Source organism: Euprymna scolopes, chromosome 1 (assembly GCF_053919585.1).
Source record: "Euprymna scolopes isolate OS-2025 chromosome 1, ASM5391958v1, whole genome shotgun sequence".
In the NCBI taxonomy this organism is placed as follows: Eukaryota; Metazoa; Mollusca; class Cephalopoda; order Sepiida; family Sepiolidae; genus Euprymna; species Euprymna scolopes.
The window spans coordinates 55,939,207-55,958,623 of record NC_136482.1 but is presented as its reverse complement, the minus strand read 5'-3'; the positions used below and the strand labels follow the sequence as shown (position 1 = coordinate 55,958,623).

General features: G+C 33.8%; 1 protein-coding gene across 1 annotated transcript in view; it reads left to right on the top strand.

The window, feature by feature from the left end:
* The first annotated feature begins 1,443 nt into the window (after window positions 1–1,443).
* LOC145298083 (uncharacterized) overlaps window positions 1,444–19,417 on the top strand; it is a 51,460-nt gene continuing 33,486 nt past the window's right edge. The window contains exon 1 of the mRNA XM_080144298.1: window positions 1,444–1,558. The gene's annotated coding sequence lies outside the window, so the exon portion shown is untranslated. The remainder of the gene's footprint in view (window positions 1,559–19,417) is intronic.

The window sequence follows — 19,417 nt, the reverse complement described above, 5'->3', positions numbered from 1 at the left end:
CCCGACAAGCTACTAAGTCTCATCCCTTTACAGTAGAGATCCCTAGGTGCAAGAAAGCCTTTTACTCCAATAGTTTCTTCCCCAGAACTGCGGGTCTTTGGAACTCCCTTCCGGGATTCTGCTTTCCCAACCGCAATGATATGCAGAAGTTCAAGTGTAATGTTAACAAACATCTTTCTACTCTTCTCCCTTCATAATGACCCCGCTTATTAATTCCCTAATAGTAGCCCCCTGCTTCAAAGTGGCACTGTGCCTTGTTTGGGGTGAAAATTGAATTAAAAAAAAGTATCATATCAAAGAATTATGAAAAATGATGAAATATGAGTTAATTGATAGTTGTGTTTTTTTCATGAAATAATAAGCCCATACAATACATCAAATTTATTATTTTAGTAAGGGGAGGGGCGATAATGTGGGTTAAAATTATGAAAAATTATTGTCGAACATAATAACATATTCCATAATGATGAAAAATGATGAAATGTGAGTTAATTGGTCGGTGTGTTTGTAATGAAATAATCAGCCCAGGAAATATATGAAAGTTATTAATTTAGCAAGGGGGCGATACAGTTTTAATAAAAGGGCTAGAAAAATATGATTGGGCCTTCAGTCATGCTGAACAGAACGCTCACAGAATGCCCAGAAACAATATATTACATATAAAGAATGCTGCCGTGGAATTTCTACAAGTTCCGCTAGTATAATATAATATAATATAATATAATATAATATAAAACATATATTGTATTAACAAAAAGGTAGAAAATGTAAAACACATTCCACCGTTATATGTCTTATTTTTCCTGTTCATGTTTATCTATTACACCTCTGATTTTTATTAGCTTCTACAAATCACTTTTACATTTATTTACAATTATCATAAGATGCTTTTTCGTTATGTATATGAAAACTGAACATAATTATCAAAATAAATTTGGAAAATGAGAATGAAATTATATATGAAAATTAGTCTCATAATGAAGAGCCCTTAACAGAAGAATAAACTTAACTAATAAGAACATATCCACATAACAACAAGCTCATATTTACATATTTGAAAACCATATGTCACACATAAAGAAATCATATTAAATAGATATTAAAATAAAATAAAATTAAATAATATTAATAGTGACATCAAGCGTTTCTAAGAGTATTCTTGTTCAATTTATAACAACAATATTTTCTCACACTATCAATGTTTTCTTCTCTGCGACTTTATATAAAGTATTATATAATTTGTGCAATTTATTAAAATATTAAATTGTTGGAACTTATTATTATTATTAGATTCGAAAAACATTTCCCAAATAATTAAATGTTAAAATAAAATGTAATTGAATGATAATTACTTGCAATGCTTTAACACAGGCTGAACTAGTTTTAAATGTAATTGCAAAAAAACAAAAACAAGTAACTTTACTTGAAGAATGTAGTCACGCGAGAATGAGAACATCAAATCTGTGATGCATGACTTTACACCATCCACTATAAAAAGAAAACTTCGTTTCAAATAGATTATATTTGTCAACTGAATAAATCAGAAGAGGGTCACCTGGTGAGTTTTACATATAAGTTTATAAGCTATTTTTCGATGTCTACCTTTTTTATCCCCTCCTTCGGTTGCTTTATCTTTCTATAATGCGAAACTGTGAATGCTGCTACTAACAACGCTATAATTTCCGCACTGTTAAATATAAAAAGAAAAATATCGAGGATTTAAATATATTTCTTGAATTTTGATATATTAAACCGTTCAATCTGTTACATTTTGTTAATAAGTTTCAATCTCATAACGCGTTTTGGATTTAGTAATTGGCAAAGTTGAAAACCTGCTTCATGACAAAGTTTTTAATATATATCTTTCTATCAAGATAACCATAAGAATATATTATTCATTGAGTGTTTATAATTACTATAATGATAGAAATGCCGTTGAAAATTTGCATCAATATCTTGCATCATACACCCTTTGCTCTTTCCTTAAGAAGACGTTGATGAAAAACTACCGAGCTTCAAAATGCGAACTCTGACTCTATAAAAATAGCCATGAACAGACCCGTCGGTATTTCCCGGTAATGGCTTATCCTCAAATAAGATATGCCTGGGATAGTACACCTCCCAGAACTTAGCCAGACCATACCTCACGCGACAGAAAATGGACTGCAGAGCAATATCTATTATGATGGATTGAATACCGATGCGGCGAATCTTAGCTAGTTGGACAGCCAGGGATGGGGCATCCTCTGATTTATCTTTTGCTAAAATCACAATTATGTCATAGAATCTATTTATGAGATTACACACACAATATAAACCGGTTTTTATTAGTTTATCGAAGTTATGTGAGGTACAGTTTGGTTAGCACTAGATAGGTGTCCATTTTGGAATACAAGACACTGTATAGGAGGAACTCATTTCCCTGCAAGTACTGCAAAGACCTTATGTCACCATTCCACCTGGTCGGGATATATATATATATATATATATATATATATATATATATATATATATATATATGTGTGTGTGTGTGTGTGTGTGTGTGTGTGTGTGTGTCTTTTGACAACTTGTATACGCAGGAATTATTTCTAAAATATTCACGTTAAGTAATCGATAAATAAAAATATTTCGTGAATATTTAATTCAAACACGCAGACAGACCGACAGACAAACGTTTACTAGGTTTAAATAAATTTACACCTGCAAACAAAAATGGCGCTATAATTTATATAAGGAGTTACAGATTTTCATATGTTTTTATATATTGAATCTCGGACCGAATGATCGATATTTGTAGAAATAAAATATAATATCCTATTTAACAGCAGTTTATGGGTTCGAATTAAACCGGATTCTCTTGTTTCATACCTGATCTGTGTGACAAATATTGCAGACGCATGAACAAAACATAATTTTTATAGCATGATTGTATTATAAAGTTGTATTTTATTTATATGAAAAAAATATTAAATAATACTAAAATAAAAATGTAACAATTCATTCTTCAATAGTATTATTAAATGTGCCTTTATAATCGATTGCTCTAGCTCGATATTCGTTACTTTAAAATACAAAAAAATGTATAAATATATTTTTTACATCATTCTGACTACAGTTCTCATCTTGAGTATTATTTTCACAATGTTTCGGTTCATGTAACCTCCAACCTTTTTCGGGTGTATCGTGTCGAACTCGGAAATGTTTCTGTCAAATTTGGGAATCTTTTCGTAGAACGCAAAAATCTGCATGGAACCTCTAACGTAACCCTTAATTTAATTAACGAGATTGCATTATTTCGTTCCATCAGACATTACTGAATAGAAGTGCTAAATAGTTCGCAATTATATTTTGAGTATCCCACCACTATAGACTGAACCTTCAACTTCCAGAGCAGTGTAACTTACAACTTAATTACCAAGTAATTTATACACTACGCCACGGTTCCCTGCATGCTACCCTTGGAATAAATAAAGGGTTTCGTACGAAATTCCAGCTTGATTCCTGAGTTCGAAAGAAAGATTCCCAAGTTCGACAAAATACACCTGAGGAATGTTAGAGGTTACATCGACCAAAATGTTTTGAAAACAATACTAAAGATGAGAAAAGTAGTCCGAATAATCCCCGTCAAAATACGAACTAATTGTCCTCATTCAAAAATTCAGAAGCATAAAGTATAAACAAACATAAAAAGATCAATTTTATGCCAACTCAAATGTTCTATCAAATTTTTGAAACTTTCTGAAAAATATTTCCCTCAAAAGAATTACAGTAGCTTTAATCAAGTTTAGTCTACTTTATTTACACTTTACACGCAAGATCGGCCTTATAGAAACAAAATATACGCTTTATCGCACGACTAGTTTTCTCTTATTCTCTGAATATTTATATCTAATTTCATAGCGCATAAAAAGCAAGCAACATTATTATATACAAGTAAAATATTCTATTAAGTTATGCAGTCTAATTTTATATAAAAACGCATTCAACACAATTCAAATTAGTCATTCGAATGCCTAACATTATCTCCATTAAGTCGTAAGTAACCAATTAGATAAAAACATTACCGATACACAAATGCCGAGTTCGATCTTTACTGATTCTGCCCTGTACAACCTGTTTATAAAATGCCATTTTTATAGCTAGTAATAATAATGATAATTGAGACTGTTATACATCACTAAATAGAATAGTGTTTTTGAAAAAAAAAGATAATAAAACTAGTTAGAAAATATGATGGAAAAATATAATTTGAGCATAAAATGATATATGCAATCAATAAAAACTATTAAAAAATGCAAAAAGTTGAGAGGAAATATTTTTTATTTATTCATGTAATAAAATAAAGATTTAGCGAATGGAATAATCGAAGTAAAATTCCTAATATCTATAATATGACAATGGTTGCTATTTATAGAAAAAGAAAATATTTTCTAATAATTATTTTTACATTCTGGTTTTCTGTAAACCCGAGTAAATAGAAACAAATATTAAGACATACTATTTTTCTATGAATAGAATGAAAACATTTGTAAAAATATAGAAATTAATTCGTTTTTCTCTGATAAATAATTATAAAAAAAAAACATTATATTGTATGAAATGATAAAACCAACATATCTTGTATAAATTGATATCGCCCACTTATTTTCTATTAATTGATATAACTTACTTATTTTGTATTAATTAATATCGCCTACTTATTTTGTATTAATTAATATCGCCTACTTATTTTGTATTAATTGATATCACTTAATTATTTTGTATTAGTGTATATTGCCTACCTATTTAGAATTAATGGATATTTCTACTAATTTTGTATTAATTAGTATCGCCTACCTATTTTGTATTTATTCATATGGTTTATTTATTTTGCATTAATTGGCATCGCTTAATTATTTTGTATTAATTAAAGTCACCTACTGATTTTGTATTAATTAATACCGCCTTCTTATTTTTATTATTTAATATCACTACTTATTTTGTATTAATTGATACCACTACATATTTTGCATGAATTGATATCCTCTACATATTTTGTATTGCTTGATATCGACTACTTATTTTTTATAAATTCATATCGCTACTTATTTTGTATTAATTAATGTCCACTACATATTTTGTATTAATTGATATCGCATACTTATTCTGTGTTAATTCATGTAGCTAATTATTTATTTATTTATTTATTTATTTATTACTATCGCTTACTTATTTTGTATTAATTGATATAGTCTACTTATTTTGTACATGGTGGAACGATAAATTTGTCTCTATAGAAACACTTCAGTTTTATTTTCAAACTTTTATTGCAAAAATTAATTTAAGTATCTTGATTATGTAGTAGAACTGACATCTATTCAATGTGGCCACCTTCAGTCTCAATCACTGCCTCGTTACGGGTCAAGAACTGGGAGCATGCCTTTTTAACAAGCGCCAACCGGAGCTAAGCGAAATATTCGGCAGATGGCGGACAATACTCGGTGGATGACGGCGATCAGGCTGACTTTGATGTTCTGGGAGGTCATGTTGGTGATGTTCTCGCTGTATGATCAAACGAAGTAGTCCAGCGCGTTCAGATCGGACGAGGAAAGAGGGCAGTGAGAGAAGGGTACAAAGTCGTAGCACTTCTTGCTTTCTTTGGACTTGTGGGCCGGCGCCGAATTCTACTGCAACATCCAGGGTCTGCCAGGGGCCACCTGATTGCATCAGAGGATCACTACACTCTTCAGCACATCCAGCTACACTTTGGCGCTGACTTTCAAATCGATATCGAAGATGTGAGATGGCATGATGTGGCGGTCACTTGAAACTACACCAAAGACCATAACCGCGGCCAGAAATTTCATTGAGCTGTAACCTCAAGCGTTGAATCGTTCGGATAAACATTTTAGCCGTGCTGAAAATTTCCAGTTGTCATAACTTAGATCGGTAAAGAGCATTACACAGCGGCCCATCTCCGATCTCGCTTATTGAACATTGTGTCATATTTAAACATAACAGAAGGCTTCTATCCCTCTTGGGATTTGTGCACAACTGACCAACAGGTAGATGGTCACCAAGAAAGAAATAGAAAACCGGTTTACATCAAATAGAAATCAAATAATATCGTATTTTTTATATTAATTGATATCGATTATGATTTTTTATTAATTGATATCGCCTACTAATTTATATTATTTCATAATGCCTACTTATTTTGTATTAATTGATATCGTCTACTTATTTTGTACAAATTGATATCGTGTACTCATTTTGTATAAATTCATATCGCCTAGTTATTTTTTTATTAATTGATATCGCTTACTTATTTTGTATTACTTGATATCGCCTACTTATTTTGGATTGATATCGACTAGTTATTTATTATTAATTTATATCACGTACTGTTTTATATTAATTGATATCGACTACTTATTTTGTATAAATTGATATTGTTTACTTATTTTGTATTAAATGATATCGCCTACTTATTTTGGATTGATATCGACTAGTTATTTATTATTAATTTATATCACGTACTGTTTTATATTAATTGATATCGACTACTTATTTTGTATAAATTGATATTGTTTACTTATTTTGTATTAAATGATATCGCCTACTTATTTTGGATTGATATCGACTATTTATTTTGTATTAATTAATTTCTTTTTATTACATTTTCACCCAAAACAAGGAACATTGCCACTTTGATGTAGGGGGATACCATCAGGGACATAAGCTACAGGGGTACTATGTGGGGAGTTGGGCAGCAAGATGTCGGTTCACGTTACACTTGAACTTCTGTATGTCAGTACAGCATGGGAAGCAGGGACCCGGAAGGAAATTCCAAAGTCTAGCGGTTCTGGGGAAGAAACTACTGGAGTAGAAGGCTCTTTTACATCTAGGGATCTCTAATGTGAAGGTGTGGCATTTAGCTGCTTGTGGGGGTATTTACGTCGAGGGGGTACAAGTGCCTGCAGTTCGTTAGAATCACCTGATTGTTACAAACAATGATAAAAATAGTTATAGATTAAAATTTTTTTATACAGGGTGGGCCAAAATAAGGGTCCTATTTTTAAAAATTCATAAATTCATGTAAGTTTTAAGAAGTGTTTTTCGCCCAAAATTTGTTTTGTTTATTTCAAAAAAATCTCGGAAGGGCCAGTCTACACACACACATAAAGTTTGGTGAGTTTAACTTTTATTTTGTGGAAGTTATTCAAATTTAAAAATAGAACCCTTATTTTGGTCCACCCTATAGAATAAAATGCATTTTTTCCAACAATCTTTACAAAAATCGCAGTATAGGATTATTTAAGTTCTTGATGCATTATTTTAAGTTTATGAAACGCACATCTTAAAATAGTATCCCTGGCTTTCATTGTTTAAATTCATATTATTTTCCGAAATTTGAAGAATAAATAAATGTTATTATAAATTCTATTCAAATATTTATAAATCATTTACAGATTATTTAATGTGAAATAAACAGAGTTAATAAATAAAGTAAAAGTTCGAGATGATTAAAATCCATTCATAACTGATGTTACATTTAAAAAAAAAGAATATTGACTGATTAAAGATTGCATGAACAGTATTCAAAGCTTTCACATTAAATAAGTAAAACAAATCTGAACTTCCTGAACATTATAGTGTTAAAGAAAGATAAAAAGTAAAAATCTAAGGAAAATATTTCAAATAAAATTTAGGATTTTTGTGTCCTGTATTTTTTATTGTATTGTCCAATTTTAACATTATATGATTCTGCCTGCATTGTACAATATCGATTAAGCGTCGATTTTAACATCGATTTAAAAAATGATGTATATTTGAAAAAAAAAACATTCCTTTATTTTAAAAGTCAACTCTAAAGGGTATTTTACAATACCATTTTCATTAGAAAATGTCACACCAAACTTCTTTACATGAATTAATTCAACCGTTTTTAATTAAATAATAGCTGCTTTTCAAAGAATCACGTATATGTGAAAATAATTGAACCCATTTTCGATTCCGAATTAAAAATAAATAGTATTTTACCATTTTTTTTACGAAACCGAAAATCAACAAAAAAACTTTCTGGTATTATTTTTATTCTTATGATTATTTTATGTTTCAGATCTATTTTATGTACAGTTTTAATATAATTACATTTTTCAAATGCTTGTTTTATTATTTATCGATCCGTTTACGTCGTTATATTTTGTCATAAAATTAATCACGCTACTTTATAATTGAATGTACCCAAATACCCGCAAACTTATTTGGGCCCTCTTGCACTTTAAGTAAATGGAAATTAGGAAGATAAAAAAGGAACGGCAGTCGTTTGACACCGGTTGAAAGAATGCAATTTGATTGGATAAAGAAATATTAACGTCATTACTATGAAATATTGATAAAATTTAAAAATTGAAATTGTTGGAAAAGAATTTAATAACTAAGTATTTAATAATTAATAGTATTTTTAGAATAAAAAAAATAAGTTAAGATAGAATTTAAGAATTGAAATTATTGTAAAAGAATTTAATAAGCATTTAATAATAGCATAAACATAATTAATGTAGAAGCATTTTTAAAAGAGTTAAAATCATTTAAATAAGAATTCAATCGCTGATTTATAGTGAACTATTTTACTTTTATTTTAAATTAAAAAAACGTTAATTAGCTCTCCAGTTAAAAGAATTTTTTTTAAATCGACGTAAGTATTTCCGAGTATAATAATATGTATCAGAGAACAATATCAGTTATAATTATCTTTGTTTGGTTGATAAAAAATCTGTTTTACACTAAATAAAAAAAAGTACTTCACGGGATACGTGGACGCTGCGTAAACAGTTTTCTTTTAATGGTTGCTCTGAAATGCGCAAAAACGTTTTCTCACTTTCTTCGTATTTATCTTATAGGCCGTTTTTTATCATGTGTATCATTTATTATAAAAAAATTATTTTCTAATATTGTCAATTTCAATATCGTTTCTTTTTATCATTTCTAATTAATCAAAATTACGCTTAAAAAATTGTTTAAAAAATTGTTTAAAAAAAATCCTGCATTAATAAAAACCATCTATTAAAAACATTCTGTTTTCTAATATTGTCAATCCATTTTATTTATAAAATGACGTCATAATTTCCCTATCCAATCAATGGCATCTTTCAACCGGTGTCAGTCGACTGCTGTTCCTTTTTTATCTTCCCAATTTCCATTTACTTAAAGTGCAAGAGGGCCTTTATTTGCATAAATAAATAGATTTTGCACCCCCCTGACAAAAGGAGGGTGAACCTGCAAATTCACTCTTGTCCGTCCGTCTGTCCGCACTTTTCTCAATAACTACGCCTTGAAATTTTTTGAAATTTTGCACAAACATTAAACATCATATAAGTAAAAAGTAACAGAACGGATTTTCCGGGAAAACTCCGGTTGCCCTACCCCCTAGGGGTGCCTTTCGGGTTAAAATGGCTAAAATTGACACTTTTGTGTTTATCAAAAATAAATTTGATGCTTTGGATTTTTATAAAACTTTCTGAAAAGTTGTAACTAACTGATTTCTATATACTTTTGTTTGTCTATACTTCGCGACAACTCTTGGGTGTGCCCCAGGGGCTCTTTTAAGGCTAATAAAAACACTCCATTTTTAGGACTATTTTACCATATTTGTCCAAAATTTTCTGTGTATAGCTATTTAGCAGTTTTGCATGGTGTTGAACTCAAATGTAAATATAGTAAGGTCTTGGGGACTTTTAGAGCTTAATGATGAGGGGGGCAAATTATGAACTTAGCCATTTCTTTTTTTTGCATGGCGCAGAACTAAAATTTACCTATGCTAAGGTCTAAAACTGCACTGTTTGTTCATTTTCACCAGGATTAGACGTCCCCTAAGGACTTTTGAGGCTAAACCGAGGTGAGGGCAAATGCTGAACTTGGTCATTTTTTATGGTTCGTTCATGGGGGATCATGCATGTTTGACTTGTTTACTGCTGTTGCTTCGGTATTATTTTGAAATATAAAATAGAGATCAACAGTAGAATTAAATCCTTTTATTTGTGAACACTTAACTTTGTTCCGTGAATACAAAGCCACAGAGTGTTAATATTTAAGATAATGTTAATATTTAAGATAATGTTTATATTTAAGAGAGCACAGGAGATGACAGCGTTTGCAAAGTTAGAAATTTAAAAAGAACAAATAACCTGAGATGTGATGTCAAAGAAGATTAAAATGTTTGGTGGCAAATGGTTAAACTGTAACGCCCAAAACTTAGTTCATCGCCGTAATGTGTTATTGCAAGTAGTTTTCTTATGAATGCGAAGAGACATTGCATGCGGGAAATTTAGAAAGATGAACGGTTTCCCTTCAAACCAATAATGGTAAGTGAAGTTAGCATCGTAAAATTAAAAAGAAATAGCGCTGCTGAAAGTTGAGGCCATTATGCTGAATGAAATCATTCATGGTGTCGACGTTATATCGACGATGCATGTCGTTAGGAATTCAAATTTATGATAATGACACTGCGCATTGAGTATTCGACTAGTAGTCGAATGAGTCTGTGCAAGCGTCGAGAAAGATATATGGACCGTCGAATGTTGCGAAGTGTAGTATCTGTTCTGATACTACAATTTATATTTCTTGTCCTCGGTCAATGAAGTAGACATTATTCTAGATGTAGACAGTTTGTATTGTCCCAATCAATGGTGTCAATTTTTGAATAAAATTAAAAACCGAGTTTGTATCTAATTCTATATGACAAGGGTATATACACACAGTATTTACAAGCGTATTCGCCAAGCATTCTTAATATTGAAAAGCGTATAAAGTACACATTCTTGATAAGTTTAATCACCAAGTATTCTCTACAAAATTATAGAACACATACATTCAAGAAGCGTATTAACTAGATTCCCTTGCTATTGACACGCATATTCATCCTATGTTGTGGATAATAATATACAGTACACATTCTTCACAGAGGTACTCATCATTATGGTTTGATGAGCGTCTTAACACATATTTATTATTAGCATGTTTATCTTACACTTTAACAAGCGTATTAAGCAAATATTTTTACACACATATTCACACATTCTCGAACAAATTATACACCAAATAAATTTTATAAGCATATGTACCACATATTCTTTCGAAACGTACTATTAATGCTTGATCTGTTTTTTCGTCACGCATAGATAAGTCTATATAAAAGCTTTACCTTAAACGATGTACACTCGATATTCTTTAGATTTACTAGTCAGGATTTTTCAAGATGTTGCGAAATGACGTCAGCATTGTTGGTAAGATACACCTAAGCAGATAAGCAAGACGGTTCGAAAGAAAAAGGTTACATACTACTTGTAGTCATATTGTTATGTAGTTGTGGAACTCAATAAATTATTTGTTCTTTATCTGTCCGTCAATCTATCTATCTATCTATCTATCTATCTATCTATCTATCTATCTATCTATCCAGTGATATTGTTAAAATAGTTTATATTGGAAGTTATTTATTGTTTAAGATGTCCAAACTATAAATTGGACAAGTTGCAGCGGAAGATTGTCTGGTAGCTGTCTCGGAAGGATGTGTTTATCACGTGATCAGGTTAGCTGGAAAAATAGATGAGTTGGAGTGAGGACGTAAACATAACATGATGATCTGAAAGGGGTCTCCTCTCAGACATGGGACATGTAAGAACTAGTCACCTAAGTAGTCGCTTCTCTGCTAGACGTAATGGCTGGGACCAAATAAGCAACTATAAAAACAATAACATCGTCTCGAGTTACTCGCATGCTTCTTCTTGCCAAAATAATCAACTCTCTTAAGATGATCGAAGAAACCTCCCAAAAGGCAGCAGTAGAACAAGATATGCCATGCCATATGTATTCGTGTTATATGTCAACACACACACACACACACACACACACACACACACACACACACACACACACACACACACACTAAAAGAGACATTACAGGGTTAAAAAGGTTCAAGAAAATAGTTAATTATATACTGTGAAAATGATTAGAACACACACCTTGACTTTTTTTTATTACATTTTCACTCCAAACAAGGCACATTGCGACTCAGGTGTAGGGGGCTACTATCAGGGTCAGCAACTATGGGGGCACGATGTAGGGATTTGGGCAGCAAGATGTCGGTTCACGCTGCACTTGAACTTCTGCATGTTAGTACATTTAGGGAAGCATGATCCTGGAATGGAATTCCAAAGTCTAGCGGTTCTGGGGAAGAAACTACTGGAGTAGAAAGATCTTTTACATCTAGGGATCTCTACTGTGTCGGGGTGGGATTTAGCTGCCTGTCGGGTTTGTCGAGGGTGTCTGCGTCGTGGGGGCACAAGTGTCTGCAGTTCTTCAGAGCATTCACCATTAAAATACTTGTAGAACAAGCAGAGGGATGCAACGTTTCGTCGATGGGACAGAGGCTGAAGCTTAGATGCCAGTTCAGGGGCTATCAGATTGGCGACTCTTTTTTTAACCTTGTCTAGGAGCGAGAGACTAGTAGTAGATGCACCAGCCCAGATGTGACAACAATACTCCATACATGGGCGAATGGTGGCCTTATAGAGGTACAGGATACTTTCAGGTGTCAGTAGTTTTCTAGCACAGTAGAGAGAGCCTACCTTTTTTGCAGCGGCCCTGGCAATGTTTTCAATATAATTGTTCCAACTCATGTTTTCTGTGAACGTTAGGCCACGCAGTTTGAAAGATATACTCTCAGACAGGGAGTCACTGGCCATTGCTATTGGTGGCAGAGAAGGTTTCTTGTAGTTATTGAAGGAAACCAGTTTGTTTTTGGCAGCATTGAACATGACCATCCATTTATGTCCCCATTCCACCACAGATTGGAGGTCATCCTCTAGTGTTTTTGCCATTTCTTTAGTTATGTGTTCATTTGTTTTCCTGTCATGCCTTTTATAGAGCGTAGTGTCATCAGCATATATACCCATCTCAAAGGCAGTTTTGTCGGGGAGGTCATTAATAAATATCAGGAACAATAGAGGTCTAAGAATAGACCCCTGAGGCACTCCCGCATTTATATCACACTGTTTAGATGTTCGACCGTCGAGGACAACCTGGATTTTTCTCTTGTCTAAGAAGGATTCAATTATGCTAAGTATTCTACCAGTTATACCGTATGATTTAATTTTCCTGAGGAGACCCTTGTGCCATACCCTGTCAAAAGCCTTAGATATATCTAGAGCTACCGCTCTGCCATCCCCCGCTTTGTCCAGTGAATGGTATATACGTTCAGAGATTACAGTGAGAATACCAGCTGTGGAACGGGCGTGTCTAAATCCATATTGTTTGTCAGTCAGAAGTTTAGCGTCTGTAAGGTGCCGGACAAGAGCATGGTTAATCATGGTCTCAAATATTTTGGCGAAAAGTGGGAGAGGCTAATGGGGCGATAATTTGATGGGTCAGTTCTTTCGCCAGAATTCTTGAATATTGGTACTACAGAAGCGGTTTTCCAACAGCCCGGAAATCATGATTCATTAAAGCATTTGTTGAAGAGTTTGGAGAGAACTAGAGCTACTTCGGCTGAGCACTTTTTTAATAGCACAGCCGGGATGAGATCAAGTCCGCATGTTTTGGAAGTGTCAATATTTATTATGATAGCATGTACCTGAGCAGGGGTGATTTTTTGATCGTCTAGCGTGGCGTCTGTCCGCAAAGGAAAGTCAGACAGGGGGTATTTGGTTGGTAGGGTCCAGTGTGGAGTTCGAAGCAAACCGGCTGGCAAGCATATTAGCTTTGTCGGTTGCTGAGCAAACAACCTCGTGATTGTTGGTTAGTGGGGGAATTGTTGATTGCCCATTGTTTACTACACTGTTGTAGATTTTCCAGAAGTCACGATTTCCTAGTTTTTGTGCTTCGATGCGTTTTTTAGTGGTTTCAGTAAATTCTTTCTTGGCTGTCGCTATTTCTTTCTTAACGTTGTTTCTCGCTTCTATGTACTTCTGTTTGTTTGAACTGGACTTATGTCGGTTAAATCTGCGGTATGCATGCTGCCTTTGAGCAATGGCAGTTGCGCAAGTCGAAGTAAACCATTGGGGAGAGTGGGGTATGCTATAAAATTTCCGCACGGGAACATGTGCTTCCATTGCTGTTTTGAGCCATTCACTGGTCTTATTTGCGCACTGTTCGGCAGGAAGAGAAAAAATATTTCCCTATGGGGCATCTCTGATAAGATCTCTGATGGCTTCCCAGTCAGTCTTTTTAAAATATCTCGTTGTTTTGAGCACTGGCTCTTCAGTTTTGGGTCTAGAATTTAAGGCGATTTCTACCATTATCACTGCATGGTCAGCGTTCCTGAGTGGGCTGTTAGCATTTGTTGTACACTCCTCGGGAACTGTAGTCAGAAACAGATCTAGAAGTGATGCTTGTTGTTCTTGCTGGTAAGGGAAACGGGTTGGAAACGTAACCATTTGTGATAGGGAGTGAAATATAGCAAAACTATGTGTTGTGCTGCCCGCTGCATCTGTGTGAGTAGAGAATCCAAGCTAGTTTTTGTGGTGAATATTAAAGTCACCAAATACATGGACTTGGGCGCTAGTGTCAAGGGAGAGTGCTGTGTCTATACTGTCGGAGACTTTGTTTTTATGGTGCAGTCCTGGGTCGAGGGAGAGCGGTAGAGAAAGTAAAAGTAGCTAATGTTGCGTTGTATGTTTAGTCTAAAGCACATAAAGGCTTGATCGTCCGTTTCTAGGTTTGTTTCTCTAGTCAGGGGGAGGGTATTACGAATGTAGACTCCAAGTCCGTGCATATGTCTGTCAGAGTCCTTACGGCAGAGTGGGAGATATCCAGGCATGTTAAAGTAGTTAGAGGGGATGGAGGAGTGTAGGTTAGTCTCGCTTAGTGCTAAGATATCCGGGGTATTTGTTAGGAGAAATGCTTCAACATCAGCTAAATTAGTTCTAAGCCCACGGATGTTAGTGAATGCAAGCCTCAAGCGAGGAGGCAAGTTGAATTTGTTTGTCCCTAGGCCTGGTTTAAGCTTATTTTTAGATTGTATTGTCATCATGTTTTTAAGAGTTTCAGTTAGGTGAGGGGGAGCTGAACAAGAGGTTATGCAGGATATCAGACATGCAACACGAGTAGACCAATTGGCTGACCTTTCTACAACTAGGACTGTGGCCTCGGGAAAGCCCATCGGGGATGAGTGCAGGCTCCCTTTCCATGCGCGACATGGCACTACAAACAACCCGATATTATACAACTGTTGATGGAGCAGCCGCTCTAAGCGCTACCAAAGAGTTAGGGCCACTGTACTACCAGTCGGAAACAGCAGCCAGGAACTGTCAATCCGGTACCCTCAGCCCATCAGAAGAAGATCACCCCAATCTAATTGCACAGGCATGCGTGGTACTCAAGCACTCCCAAGTGCCCAGTTATGAGAGGTGGGATGTGTCGGGAGTGGGGGAACGGCATTCAATGCCCTAGACAAGAAACAAGATCTACCACTAAGTGTTTTGTCGATCACCTATGATAGTGTCTCTGCGCCTGAATAATAGGCAAAGAAGGAGTATGGAAGCCAGCGATAGACTGGGCCTATCTACTCCTTAAGCAATTTAGGTTTGCAGACCGGTAATTTGTTTGAGTCACCAGCTCTAGGAAGGTTGTCGTTCAAGACTGGAGAGGCCTCTCTCCCCTTTGGTTTAGTTTCAGAGTTTTCCTTCTCCTAGACGGTGATCTGGGAAGATCTACTGGGTCCATCAGCCCTGAGAGGGTTTGCTCCGTGCCTGGGTCCTACTCCAGGTATTTCTGCGACCACGCGTGGTTAGTTGGTGTTACAGGGTTAGCTTGTAAAGGTTATGTATCAATGAATAGTTACACTCCTCAAAGAGATTTAGAGGCATGCAGTGGAAGCGGTTTTGTGGGGAGGCTTGTTTGTTAATGTTACAGGGTTAGTTTGTAGAGGTTATATATCTAATGAATGGTTACACACTTCAAAGTTATTTATGGGCATGCAGTGGGAGTAGTTTTGAGGGGAGGCTTGTTAGAGAAGCGTTAGTGCGGATTAGGACATTTACCTTAGGTTTTTTTAATAACTTTTGTTAGTTTGGGTTCTGGATAACGTAATAGTTTGAGTAGGTATTAGGAATGGAGCTAAGAAATTTTGCCCAGTCACTGTATATTTAGGTTTACGGAGGTGTAGGTGCAGTACACCCAGGGTGTAACTGGAGGTACATTTTAGGTTATGGTGTATTTCGTATGTATAATTAAGTAATATATATTTAAGCGAGTTTTCAGTAGATGCAAATAGGAGTTGTCAGTGTTTCCACTATTCAGAAGGAGATAGTTTCAGTTTTCAGTTTTCATTTAAGAATCATAGCGAGTTTTGCATGGCAGTGAGCATCGGCTTGGTTTAGTGTTGTTTGTTGCAGAGCCGTCTAGGAAAAGGCAATTGCTATGTAATGAAGATCGGTTTGCATCCGAGTGCATACTTTGGCTGGTAAGTACCTAATTGGATAGGAGTGACCTCTAATGTATGTCAGGGGTAGAAATGTATAGACGTTTAGTGAAGACCGTTTGGCGGTTAGTTTCTGAAAGTTAGGGACTTGAGGTTAAGGATTCCACTATTACGGCGTATGTAAAATGTAGGGTTTTAGTGGCAGCTAGTGGGGGCAGATTGTTAGCTTTCAAGGGTCAGGGTTATTTACTTACAGAATACAGTAAAGTTTCATTTGGATTTAGAGTTTACAGTATTGTTTTAGTTTGGGAGAAAATAAAATCTACCTTTCATTTCCCCTATTTTGTATGCAGGTTAGACATAGGCAGACATCTTAGAGGTAAAGAGAAACAAATTATTTCGACGTGATTCGGAATTCATATTTTTAGGCAGTCATTAAGGTTGGGTTGGGGATAAGACAACGTATCTATTGAGAAGATAGGTCCTAGTGCCGGAGCTAATATCAATGAAGATAGCAGTTACAATTATAGTAACAATTAAAGGCCATATCCAGTGGTTTGGTAGATATATCAACGAGACCTCTTTATTAGTACAAGCAAGCATAGGGTAATTGTAGATATTAAGTATATTACTTAAATAAAGTTCTCCTCACGTCTACAGTAAACGTAAATCCACTTTTGTGCTAAATTCGGAACATTTATTCGGCCTAATGTTATTTGTTCCCTAGCCTTAGTAAAGAGCGTGGAAATTATTTTAGCTGGAAGAGAACATGATTGAGTTTTGCTTGGGGGGGTGAATTTAAAAAGCTGACCAGAATAAAAACAAATGCATATATAAATTAAAATAAACATAGTTACAAAACAAATAAGAAATTTAAAAGAGAAGAAATGTCAGAGTTAGTGTTTTTTTTTTAGGGCCACCTTCATTTGGAAAAAAAGAAAAAAAAACTTATCTTATCTTAAGCGCCGCGCCAACTTGCAGTATCCCGGCTGGCCACATTTGGAGGAGGGGAGGGAGTGATTTCTTGGACCGGATATCGCGTTCATTCTATTTTTATCTTACGAGTTCTACGCACATGCATGTATATGTTAAATTTTACTCTTTTTTTTCTAGACTCTCACTTCTAAAGTAAAAATAAATCCATGTTTGTGCTAAATTTGGAACATTTATTCGGCCTAATGTTATTTGTTCCCTAGCCTTAGTAAAGAGCGTGGAAATTATTTTAGCTGGAAGAGAACATGACTGCAACACGATAAGCTAGGGTTCAATTAGTGAAGAACCACTAAAAAAGTTAGTGATACGTACACACATTCAGATGAACCCTTCGTCACGTACATACGCAGTATGTCTATTCAGTGTATGTAAACACCCAAACCCAACAATATAGCATTACATTTATTAAGTGACGATATTACAATATGACGGTTAGAATTTCCCTCTTAAATTAATTAATCTTTGATCTAGTTAATGTTTGGTTTAAATAAATTTGCTAGTTTTTTTTTTCATATCGATTTAAAGTTGGATATCTGGTCCTGATTTGAAGATAAAACTATACAAACACTAGTTTAAACAAAAAATCAAGATAGATGAAAAACGACTTTATATTCAAATATTAAATAAAGAAAAATAACTACTTGTTTTTCTTTCTTAAATATTTTACACAATAACAAGTCTATATAAGATAAAACGTTTTATTTGTCTTAACACAATATTCTGATTTAATTTCGAACGTATATACAGTTGAGATTTTGTGTACAGGTGTCGACTGTTTTTATTTGTTAGCAATTATTAACGACTAGGAATTCAGTTAAAATTCTTTTCATTTTGTATAAAATATAAAAAAAATTAAACAAAGCAAAATAGGCAATAAAATAATTTTGTTTACATATTCGTTTACGAATTTATTTAACTTTTATAAAATTAATTATTTGTTTATTATTTATCGTTATCATTTAAAAATATTTAGTCTGTTTTCTTATATAATTACTGTTTGTGTCCTATAATTTCATAATTATAGCTCATTAGCCTTTAAAATTTAAAATGTATCCTCATATATTTTTATAAATAAATACTTTAAAGTGTAGTATCTGTTTTGATGCTACGCATCTTTTCTGTGTTCCATCAGTGAAAGATAAATCTTACATTGAGATAATTTTAATGTTTGTCCCAATCCCGTCTGATAAATAGAGACTATATAGTAATTATAAGCATATTCATCATAATCTCTTATTGACATCTTGTGTGAGTGTATTCTCCATACATTCCGGACAAGCGTGAAAACAGCAGAACTTTAAAAAACGTATTAACTCCACATAAAAATAAATTTTAAATCGCATATGTTTCAACAATATTTCTTAACATTGACAAGCGTATTAACAACAAATTCATGGCAAATTTATTTGGTATGCATTCTTAACAACCGTATTAATCACATTCCAGGCAAGGCTCCGGAATTACTGTTATTTATAAAGCTATTCATAGTACATTTTTGATATTGACAAAGCGTATTAACCACGCACTTTTGACAAGCGTATTCGCTTCATATATTTGACAAACTTGTTGATTACACAATCTGCGTAATATATATATATATATATATATATATATATATATATATATATATATATATATATATGTCAAGAATATATATATATATATATATATATATATATATACTAGCAGGGGTGCCCGGCGTTGCTCGGGTGTTTGGAGGTGTATGCTGTGCAAAAAAAGCAAAAAAAAAAAAGAAAAAATGGTTAATTTTTTAAAACTTTGACCCCTATTATGACCCCTTAAAATTTATAGTTTCGGGCTCAAATCACTTTATTAAGTTACATCCAGGTTCAAGGAACCTATATCTAAAATTTCAAGTGTCTAGACCCAAAATTGTCGGAGGAGTTTGGTAGAGTTCTTAAAGGTCAAATCGTTGAACTTTGACCCCTTAACAGCCAAATTTCTGGCTGACACCCGTCACATCGATTTTCCCAAATCTCAGTACCCGGTATTTCAAATTT